The sequence below is a fragment of the Cricetulus griseus genome, chromosome 2, assembly GCF_003668045.3.
Source record: "Cricetulus griseus strain 17A/GY chromosome 2, alternate assembly CriGri-PICRH-1.0, whole genome shotgun sequence".
NCBI classification, from domain to species: Eukaryota; Metazoa; Chordata; class Mammalia; order Rodentia; family Cricetidae; genus Cricetulus; species Cricetulus griseus.
The window spans coordinates 43,360,295-43,371,237 of NC_048595.1; the positions used below are offsets into that span (position 1 = coordinate 43,360,295).

At 46.8% G+C, this 10,943-nt stretch overlaps 1 pseudogene; it reads left to right on the forward strand.

Annotated features, from left to right (window-relative positions):
• On the forward strand, positions 1 to 1,659 carry LOC100769339 (annotated as a pseudogene).
• Positions 1,660 to 10,943: the final 9,284 nt, after the last annotated feature.

Consider the following 10,943-nt stretch of genomic DNA (forward strand, 5'->3'; position numbering starts at 1 on the left):
GTCAGAGCGTCCAGCCTACCACTGTTCTCTGATGCCATGCCAGCACTGACTCAACAGTTCCTCCCTCTCATTGGTAACTGTGAACTGTGCAGAATCTATGGCACTGCATGTTACTGCCATCACAAGCATCTCTGCTGTTCAGCACTGTACATTCCTCAGAATCGCCTGAGATACACACCCCATCCAGCATATGCTACTTTTTGTAGGCCAAGGGAGAACTGGTGGCAATATACTCAAGGAAGGAGATATGCCTTTACACCTCAGAAATTTTACCTCACACCTCCATAAGTCAACAGCATCCTTAAAATGAATGAATATGATTTCAAAGTACCAGAATTTGATGGCAAAAATGTCAGTTCCATTCTTGGATTTGACAGCAATCAGCTGCCTGCAAATGCACCCATTGAGGACCGAAGAAGTGCAGCAACCTGCTCGCAGACCAGAGATATGCTCTTGGGGGTTTTTGATGGTCATGCAGGCTGTGCTTGTTCCCAGGCAGTTAGTGAAAGACTCTTCTATTACATCGCTGTTTCTTTGTTACCCCATGAGACTTTGCTAGAGATTGAAAATGTAGTAGAGAGTGGTTGGGCCCTGCTACCTATCATTCAGAGATAAGCACCCCAATGATTACTTCAGTAAGGAGGCATCTAAATTGTATTTCAACAGCTTGAGGACTTACTGGAAAGAGCTTATAGACCTCAGTACTGGAGAATCAGCTGATATTGATGTCAAGGAGGCTCTAATTAATGCTTTCAAGAGACTTGATAATGACATTTCATTGGAGGCTCAAGTTGGTGACCCTAATTCTTTTCTCAATTACCTGGTGGTTCAGGTGGCATTTTCTGGGGCTACTGCCTGTGTGGCCCATATAGATGGTGTTGACTTCCACATGGCTAACACTGGAGATAGTAGAGCCATGCTTGGTGTGCAAGAAGAAGATGGTTCTTAGTCAGCAGTCACGCTTTCTTATGACCACAATGCTCAGGATGAAAGAGAACTAGAATGTTTGAAACTGGAACACCCAAAGAATGAGGCCAAGAGTGTGGTAAAGTAGGATCTGCTGCTTGGCTTGCTGATGCCTCTTAGGGCTTTTGGAGATGTAAAGTTCAAATGGAGCATTGACCTTCAAAAGAGAGTGATAGAGTCTGGCCCTGACCAGTTGAATGGCAATGAATATACCAAGTTTATCCCTCCCAACTGTCATACACCTCCTTATCTCACTGCTGAGCCAGAGGTAACTTATCACCTATTAAGCCACAGGATAAATTCCTAGTGTTGGCAACTGATGGATTGTGGGAGACCATGCATAGACCAGATGTGGTTAGGATTGTGGGTGAGTACTTAACTGGTATTCATCAACAAACAGCCAATAGCTGTTGGTGGGTACAAGGTAACTCTGGGACAGATGCATGGCCTTTTAGCGGAAAGGAGAGCGAAGATTGTCATCAGTCTTTGAGGATCAGAATGCAGGAACCCATCTCATTCGCCATGCTGTAGGCAACAATGAGTTTGGAGCTGTTGATCATGAGCGCTTGCTTCTCTAAAATGCTTAGTCTTCCTGAAGAACTTGCTCGCATGTATAGAGATGACATTGCAATCATTGTAGGTCAGTTCAATTCTCATGTTGTAGGGCATATCAAAACTAGGAACAGTGAGTGATGTTATCCTGGTAGTTCTCCAGTTCAAAGGGCAGATTGACTTTTGAAAGAAACTAATCCAGTAAATATTCCAGTGGGTCATCCTAAACACTTCACATCTGATGCTCTAGCTACTTGAGTATTCCAGATTGAATGCAACAGATAGTATCATGAGTGTCTGTTCTGTCCTGTTGGTCCTCATGGTACCTGCACTTGAGACAGCTTGGTTCCTTATGGCAGGTGTCTTGTAACAGTGACATACCTAAGAATGTGAAGATTGGCAGATAAGGTCTTGAGTAGGTCAAAAGCAAGGGTCTTTCTGGGAGTATTAGTAAAGGCAAAAAAGAAAAAACCCATCTGCATATGCCTTTCACCATAAGGATTCTGCCATACATGAGCATATTTGTTACATTATTTAAAAAATATAGTCCATATATTATCCACAAACATTTATTTTAGCCTGAAGTATTTTTCAGGTCCAGTACTTTAAGCCACAAATGACCACGAACCAAGAAATCTGGTTTTAAGTTTTTTGTGGTTGTATGGTAAAATATTCTTCCCAGATAGAATTCTATACTGCCCTTCCTTCCTCGCTCATGATTTCCTCAGTGTAACTGAGAAGTTTTGTTTTGCTACACCTAAAAGACAATAAAGGTTCTTAGTTTTATTTATCCTTCTAGTGAATGTTAAATAAAGGGAAAATGTGTTTTTTCAGTTTGTATTCATGAAAAGATTTATTTAGTTTGAAATAAAGATACCCAGAATGAAACGAGAGAGAGAGAGAGAGGGAGAGGGAGAGAGAGAGAGAGAGAGAGAGAGAGAGAGAGAGAGAGAGAGAGAAAGAGAGAGAGAAATGAGAAATGTGGGCATGTTTGGAGGAGGATGAAAAAAGGGGAGAGCAAGCCTCAGTTACATCATCTCCAAATGGCCTCTACGGGGTTTCAAGACAAGGTCGGGGTGAAAAGAAGTTGCCCAAGGGTTGTGGGGAGCCTGAAGATGATCCTATGTGTGCAAACGTGTGTATCTGTGCACATGCATGTGTAAAAGCATTACACTTAGCATAGGGCTGTGGTCAAAACCCTTTTCTGTTCCCAACCTTCCAGACTCTGTACTCTCAGGAAAGACAATGCCTTGTCTCAGCCTCAAGAACATTAAAGACACACTTCCACCCAGCAACCCCAGTTGAGCCACGCACTGCACCCAGGATATGGCCGCCATGACAACTGGACCATAAATCCTGCTTCCCTCTGCAGTGTTTAGGTCACCACCATGGAGTCTGGAGACAGAGCTGGATCCAGCTCCTCTAGATCCTGTGGCATTGGCTCTGCCTTGCCTGTATGCAGGTTGAGATTTCTCATGCATTGTAGTGGTGCCCTCTGCTGGTCCATTGTGGCCACTGCTCCCGGGCCTCCAGAGCCTCCTGGAAGAGTTAGCGCGAGCTTGGCCTTTCTCTTCCTCCCTTCCTCACTGCTTCATGGTGCCCTGGCTCACCACCAGCAAGCCCTTGTCCTCTCCCCTGACATCCTTCTCTGCTTGCTCTAGAATGCCTTGTCTCCTAGAGAGCCTGTTTTGCAGTCTTTGCTTTTCCAGAGACATAGAATCTGCTCCTTAGGGCCACCTCCTCCAGATCACTGTCCTCCACCCCCACAAATCCACAACAGGTCACAATAACCACCCACCCTTCCTGCTCCCGCTGCATGAAGAACTCATTCCAACTGACCCACTGCCATCTCTATTTCCGAGGCCTTGCGGCCACTCCCCTAGCTTCCCACTCCCTCCATGGTACACTTGGCCTTGTTCCTATGGAACCTGTGTCTCTTCCAGCATTTCAGTTTTAAAACCCTCACTTCCGCTCTAGTCTGAGCACACACACCTCTTCTCAGCTGCTCTCCCAGGCAGCATTCATCACGGACATCCTCTACTCACTGCCTCTCCCCTCTTTCCATGCCTTGCCTCCACTCCGTTCACTGTGGTGGTTCACACTTGGAGCCTCCCCTGCTCACACCCTCAGTTCCCTGACCTGGGACTTGCATTCATCCTGTTGCCCCTGTCTCCCAGGTGTTTGAATTGTAAGTGTGTGCTACTAGACTCTGCTATTTATTTTAATGAAAAGCCTTGCAGCTGGATATTATAGCTCATGTTTAGAAGCCTACTAGCTGAGAGGTGGAGGTCAAAGGATCGCTGTGAGTTCAAGGACAGCCTGGGTTACAGAATGAGACGCTGCCCCAAACCAGCAACAGCAACAATGACCAAGTCACACTTGCAGGCAATCGTCTCAGTATGTGAACCCAGCACAGTTCTTAAGAGAATTCCGGGGCTCATTCTATGATTCTTACCACTACACAGATGAGGTCGTGGGATCTCAGGAAGAGGCTGTGTGACCCCAGACAATGCTGCCTTATCCTGGTGCTGATCCTGCTCCTTTCTGAGACCTCCCCGCTCCCCATCTTCCCAGCCACTGATGCCTTGCTGCCCTATTGGTGAGAAAACACATAAATAACACACAGAACCTCCGTTTCCATCCCAACACCCGACTATGTGTACCCTTCTGCATCTTCTGTTGGTGTGGAAGAGGTCTCTGTGCCTTCCACAGTGGCTTTGAGAGCATCCTTTCTCCCTGTGGAAGACTTCCCTTTCACTTGGATTGCTTGCTCTTCCCTCAATACCGAGTTATCCCAGCAGCCTGGTGTGCTCCACTTCTCCACTCCTGGAAGAGGAAACCAAAAACAAACAAAACTTTCTTGACCTCATACACCTGCCACCTACTGACTATTTTGGGGTGAATTTTAAAGTTATTTTTAAATTTAGTTGCCACACAACAGTGTGTGTGTGTGTGTGTGTGTGTGTGTGTAGTACAGTTCGATGTTTAAATGCATTTATGTAATATATAATGATCAGATTTGAGTAACTTGTATATTGATGATGGCTTCAAGCATGTGCCACTTCTGTGTTGTGAGGACAGCCAGAGGCATCCTTGTGACTCTTTTGAAATCTATAGGTTGTTTAGCTGCAGTCACCCCAGTGCAAAAGAACCCCGACCGACTCCTCTTTGTGTCAGCCTTGCCACCCCCACAGGAAAATCTTCTCTTTCAGTGGGTGACCTTCCTGTGCAGAATCTTGTTGCTGGATGCCATCTTCTGGTCTACTTCTGCCATAATGGTCCTATGAGTTGCATCTGTCCCTTTTTCCCACCCCCTCCATCTGATAGGCTCCTTCAGTGAACTCTGGTCCCTGCTTTGAGTGCCATTAATACTCTCAGCCCAGCATATTTCTGTGTGATTCACCACATCTAGAGAATGAATGACTCAACATGTTGAAAGAGTTAACAGAGAGTCCCAGTTTCCCCAGTAAGCTCCTCCCTCCAGCTCTGTAACACCACCATCCTTCCAGTCATTTAGCCCCAAGCACTCTTCTGTAGCTCTCTCCCTCTCCCTCTCTCCCTCTAACTCTCACTTTTGCTGGCTTGTTCTCCCCCCATGTAGAAATTGTCAGCTTTCAAAGAGCATCCAGGGCGCATCCATGTTCATAGCCACTCTCTCCTCCCTGGTCACCACCATTGTCCCAGGGGGTAAGGACTCCAGACTGCTTTCTGTGTCCACCCTGGCCCGCTACCATTTATCTTCTAAGCAGCACTAACACTTTAATAATGGATTAGATAAATTACTCTCTATTCACAACTGCCTTCACATCTCTACCTGAGACCCCAGAGGGTGCCGAAGCTCTTAGCAAACAACACCCCACACCGGCCTCCAGTGCACTTGCTCTTGTCTTGGGCCCAGCCCCTCATCTGGGAAGGACAGCTCACCATGCTGTGCCCAGGGCCCACTCCCTCCACCCATTTCTTCCAGGTGCTTTCTTCACTTCTCATTCAAGTCTTTCCACTCCCCTCAAACACTCCAGCCTTGTCATCATCTCGACCCTAAGCATCTGACTTCTTTTCAGGGCGTGTCCGCTCTCCTGTGGTGGGGGCTGCACACTGTGTGGGGGAGGGGAGAAGGGGGACAGGTGTTGACTGGAAGTCATTGTTCATTGCTCTTCCCAGCACATGGAACAGCAATGTATGCTTGGCAATTAGGTCAGAGGTCAGAAGGGCATTCAGGCTAAGGTGCTCAGACGCTTGTGCAGCCCAGATGGGGCTCCTGCTCACACCAAATGCATTTTCTGGGGAAGACAGCAGACACACTATCTGATTGATTTGCCGGCAGCCATTTTTACTTGTTCCTATCTGATGCAGCCCTTGTTGAACCTGGAAGGAGGTTCACTGGGACAGAAAACTGCAGCTCCTCTAACCCACCTGCTCCCCAATCCCCACCCACTGGAGAAACTGCCCTGGCCTCTGACAGTTAGGCCAAGTTAGACTCATCCTTTATTCTCCCGGTCATGCTCTCTGGACCTTTGGGAGCAGCTGGAGAAGGACTCAGGTTCACATGATGGCACGGCGGCCCTCACAGTTTCTTCATCTACTAAGGTAAGGCAATAGTTTCAGCCAGGCATGTTCCACAGGGCCTGCAAAGATGACACAGGGAGAAAGGAAATGCTCTGGACAAAGGTGAGATGAGGTGTGTCACTACTGCAAACATGACAGACCTATAGGACACAGGCAGCAAGACCTCTCTAACCTAGTTTGGGGTCTATACCTTGGACTTTGTTCTATACATGCAGAGACAAATGCCTTACATACTGATGTACTATGATTGGTATATCACTTGATTATCTGAGTGTCGCCCCAGGGTCCACTGTGATTTAGGGCTTGGTTCCTAGGGTACAATCAGGAGGGTTGGAATCTTGGAGGGTGAGCTCTTGTGGGAAGTCCTTGGGTCATTGGAGGATCACTTTGGAAGATCTCATTGGAGGAGATTGTGGGCTTCTAGCCTGTCACCTCTTTGCTTTCCTTGGAGCACCTGAGCCTTTTGGTCCATCACACACCTCTTGTTGTCACCATGTGACACCTTCACTAGAACTCAGCCCACACTGTTGTCCTGTCCTGGCAGTCCTTAATTGAGTCAGATATTCAGGAGATGCAGTTGTCCTCTAACCACTAGAATTTCTTAGGAACTAGCACACTCCTGTTCTCCACTCTTGCCCATCCTAGGCCATGGGTGGCGGGGACACCCCTGGATCACTGCTGGGACTCCCCTGCACTTCAGTTGTCTTGGGATTTTCACTATGACAATTTTTGTGTCATTAGCACTATGTGCCCCCTTGCCTAATTCTTTCTTGGGATAAATTCTTAAGAATAAAGTCACCAGGTTAAATTATGCACAATATCACAGTTTGTTACTGATTGGAGCTACTAATGCAACAAAATGAAGAGCCTGATCTAGATACTAAACAGAAGGGAATTTCCTTACTAAGGTATCATTTCTAGACAGCTGCATCTCTCCAGCCCTTTGCCTGCCACTAAGGAACACTAACAACGTTTAGTGTATAAAATCCTCAAAACTAGTCTTGAATTTTGAATCCTCTTGCCTCGGCCTCTCCAATGCCAAAGGTGTGTACCAAGTGTCTCACATTTCCTTCTTGAACTATATGACTTTAAAGTGAGCATGCCCAGAAATATGCCTGTCTCCACGGTGCTTTTCTGTAGGAACATATAAACTGCCCTGATAAAAATCGCTTTGCCTCTGTTGAGGAGGGAATTGCTTTAGAAATAATACCCATATTCTCCTTACCTGATGCAGGTAATGAATCTTCATTTTTAAATTATTTTGTTCTTATTCCTTTGTGTGTGTTTTGTGTATGTGTTTAGAGTGTGTGTTCAGGTGTGTGCAGGTGACATGGATTGGAGAAGGAAATGGTAATGGGATGATGTGCTCACATTCTCTCTGTCTTGGTGTGTGGCAAGGTGCCCAGCAATGGTTGCATCTTCAGTCTGGTTTTGAGGTTAGTATGCCAGTGTGGAGGAATGCTTTCCTCTGTGAACAGAGAAGTAAAGCCCTAATGTGAGAGAAATGAAGCACCATTCCTGCTAGCTCTAAGGTTTGAGGTTGTGTGATCTGCCAGGGAGCCTGTGTGGGAACGACAGCAGTAGAGAGTCTCCAAGTGCCTTTTCTTCTTCCAATTCCACCACTTCACTTTGTTTTGTTTGCTTGTTTTTTGTTTTTCAAGACAGAGTTTCTCTGTGTAGCCCAGGCTGTCCTGGAACTCACTTTGTAGACCAGGCTGGCCTTGAACTCAGACAGCTGCCTCCCCCTGCCTCCTGAGTGCTGGGATTAAAGGCTTGACGTGCCACCACCACCTGGTCCCAGTTCCACTTCTAAGAATTCATGGAACAGGTATGTCACATATGTAAAGAAGCATGGATCATCCTCACAGGCTTGAATGTGACTGCCAAGGAGAAAGTCCATTCACCAGGCACAATGACAGGAGGCTGGCTAAAGAACTGTGGGGCAGATATGGGACAATCTGCGACAGGAAACAGTGCAATAGAGATTTTCACATCAGTCTGGACATAGTCTGGATTATAGAAATGTCCATAAACGAATGGTGCCAGCTGAGATGCCAGAGAGAGAGAGAGAGAGACAGACAGACAGACAGACAGACAGACAGACACACACACACACACACACACACACACACACACACACAGAGAGAGAGAGAGAGAGAGAGAGAGAGAGAGAGAGAGAGAGAGGGCACAAATGACAGGGCAATGAGGCCAAAGCATTTGCTCAGGTACTAGACAGAGGCAGTTTATTCTCTCACACACAGACAGAAGGGCTGCCAGTTACTTAGATCATTCTGTGGTGGTCAGCTGCAGCCTCTTCTGTTACTCTGTACTGACCAATCGTGTGTGTGTGTGTGTGTGTGTGTGTGTGTGTGTGTGTGTGTGTGTGTGTGTGTAAATATATAAATATAACCTGCTTGTCTGTATAATGTTATTTGTACATATACAATTTCAGGGCTGATCATTTGATATTTGGTTGTGCTAACAAATTGACATGCTCTTCCCTGGGGAAGACTGTTTCTCCTGCTCTCAGCATTCCTTAGTTCTCCTAAGTTCTTTATCTAGGGTTGAGTCCTCATGGACTTCCCTCCATCCATTTTGGCATGTCTGTTGTTTTTGTCCCTGTTCAGCTCATTGTCCTGGTTCAGCTCACGTTTAGGCAGCCATGATGGTAAGTCTCATATGGGTGTAGCTTCTGACATTCTTAGGAGACACAGTCTCACAGCAAACTTCCCGATTCTCTGGCTCTTAGAATCTTTTTGTCCCTATTCCACAATGATCCACGAGCCATACGTGTAGGAATTGTGTTGTAGATGCATTGGTTAGGACCTGACTCCACAACTCTACATTCTGATCAGTTGTGGTTTCCTATAATGGTATCTGTTGGTTGCAAAGAGAAGTTTCCTTGATGAGGGCTGAGGACTACATTTATCTGGGGGCTCAAGGATAAATATTTAGAATATAGTTAGAGATCATGCTAGTTTAGTAAAGTGGGGATCGTAGACTCTCCAAGATACATGACTTCACTAGCCCTGGGTAGCTGAGTAGGTTTCCGTATCAGGTATGAGATCTCTCTTGTTGAGTAGAACCTGTTGGTTACTATCAAGGTACCTGTGCCACTATTGCAACCCTAAGGGTTTTAATGCCATGCTGGTCATTGTTACAGTTCATGGGCAGCATAGCTGGATATCTATATATCTATATATCTATATATATATAATTGCTTCCCTCCTTTGGAAGCTTACAAGGTACTGTCTGGGACCATGGAAGCTAGTCCTCAGGGAGGAGGCTTTCAGGTCAGATGCAGCTTGAGTGACTCCATTTTAAAAAGCCTCATTGACTCCACTTTGAGTGTCCGTGATGAGGGCAGAGTGACTCTATCTTGTTTGTGAAACAACCACAGCTGCCCAGCATGAAACATGAGGTCGGGACCGACGAATGACTTATCCCTGAAAGTAAAAGTTGTCACTTACAAACTCACCAAAGTAGATCAGGAGCACATGGACACACGGGCAGCAAAAGACAGAAAATCAAGCCTGTGTACTCACTGAGCACACCAAATATACTTCCCTCTTCTGGGACTGTAAATGTGTCAGACACACCAACCTTATCTCCTCTTGTTCAGGAAAATTGCCACAGGAAAGGACCTCTGCCTCTGTCCCCAGGCTGAGCTGGAGCCATCTCAGCCCCCTTGAACAGCTTCGCTCTGCCTTGCAGTTGGTAAAGCTTCTCCTCTGCCTCCCCCCCCCCCAGGAGACTTTCCTTATCTGCATCAGTTCTCTTCATCTGCCTCCAGAGCAGCCACGTACCTGTCAGAGCCAGTGGAGTCAGTTAGGCCAATCGAATGTACCACTGTGGTCCATGGTGGTGGTGGTGGTGGTGGTGGCGGCGGCTCACGCCTTTAGTCCCAGAACTTGTGAGGCAGAGGCATGTGGATCTCTGTAAGTTTGAGGTCAGCTTGGCCTATAGAGCGAGTTCCAGGACATGCTCCAAAGCTATATAGAGAAGCTGTGTCTCAAAAACGAAACAAAACTAAGTTAAGTGTTGAAAATTCTGTTTGAAAATATTTCTATAAAAACACAGCATCTCTGAAAAGATTTCCAGTAAGTGGCAATATTAGTTTCCTACAGATGCTAACACAAATGGTTGTTTCAAACAACAGAAACTTGTTACTTTGAGGTTCTGGTGGCCAGAAGTCTCAATCAAGGGTGAATGGAGCTGTGCACTCCAAAGGCTATGGGGAGAACCCTTCCTAGTCTCTTCCAGTTTTGGGGGGCCTCCTAGCACTCCTGTGTCAGCATCACTCCCATCTGCTCCAACCTCTTCTCTGTGCTTCTCTGGCTTTTGCCTAGTTCTCTGCTTTTGTTTATCAAACCAGTCCAAGTAGGGTCAAGGCTGGGCATTGAGTGGACATTCTTGAACCTACAACTATGATTTCAGGAGTGGGAGGGAGAACTTCCTAGTGCACATTTGGGAGGTAGGGCCATACACTGGTGAGCAGAGGGTATGGATCTGAAAAGGGGGAGGAGTTGCCTGGAGCCCTATGGTGGGTGAATAATCAATGAGGGATGAAAACTCAGCCAAGTGGCAGGCACCCAGCTAGGTATCCTCCCCACTCACTGGAGAATGCAGTGGAGGGGGTGGGATGAGACATGACTGCTCCTCTGGTTCCATCTGTCACAAAGCCCAGGGTACCCACAAACCTTCCCCTTTCCACATGTCCTCCCACGCACACACAGCATACTGTCTTGGGCCTTCATGGCGATGCTCTGTGTACAGCTTTATCATCCACTGGGTGGGCCAGAAGGGGGAGAAGTCTGGCCTCCCAGAGGGAGCATGAGAAGGCTAGCTGGGGCACTTGG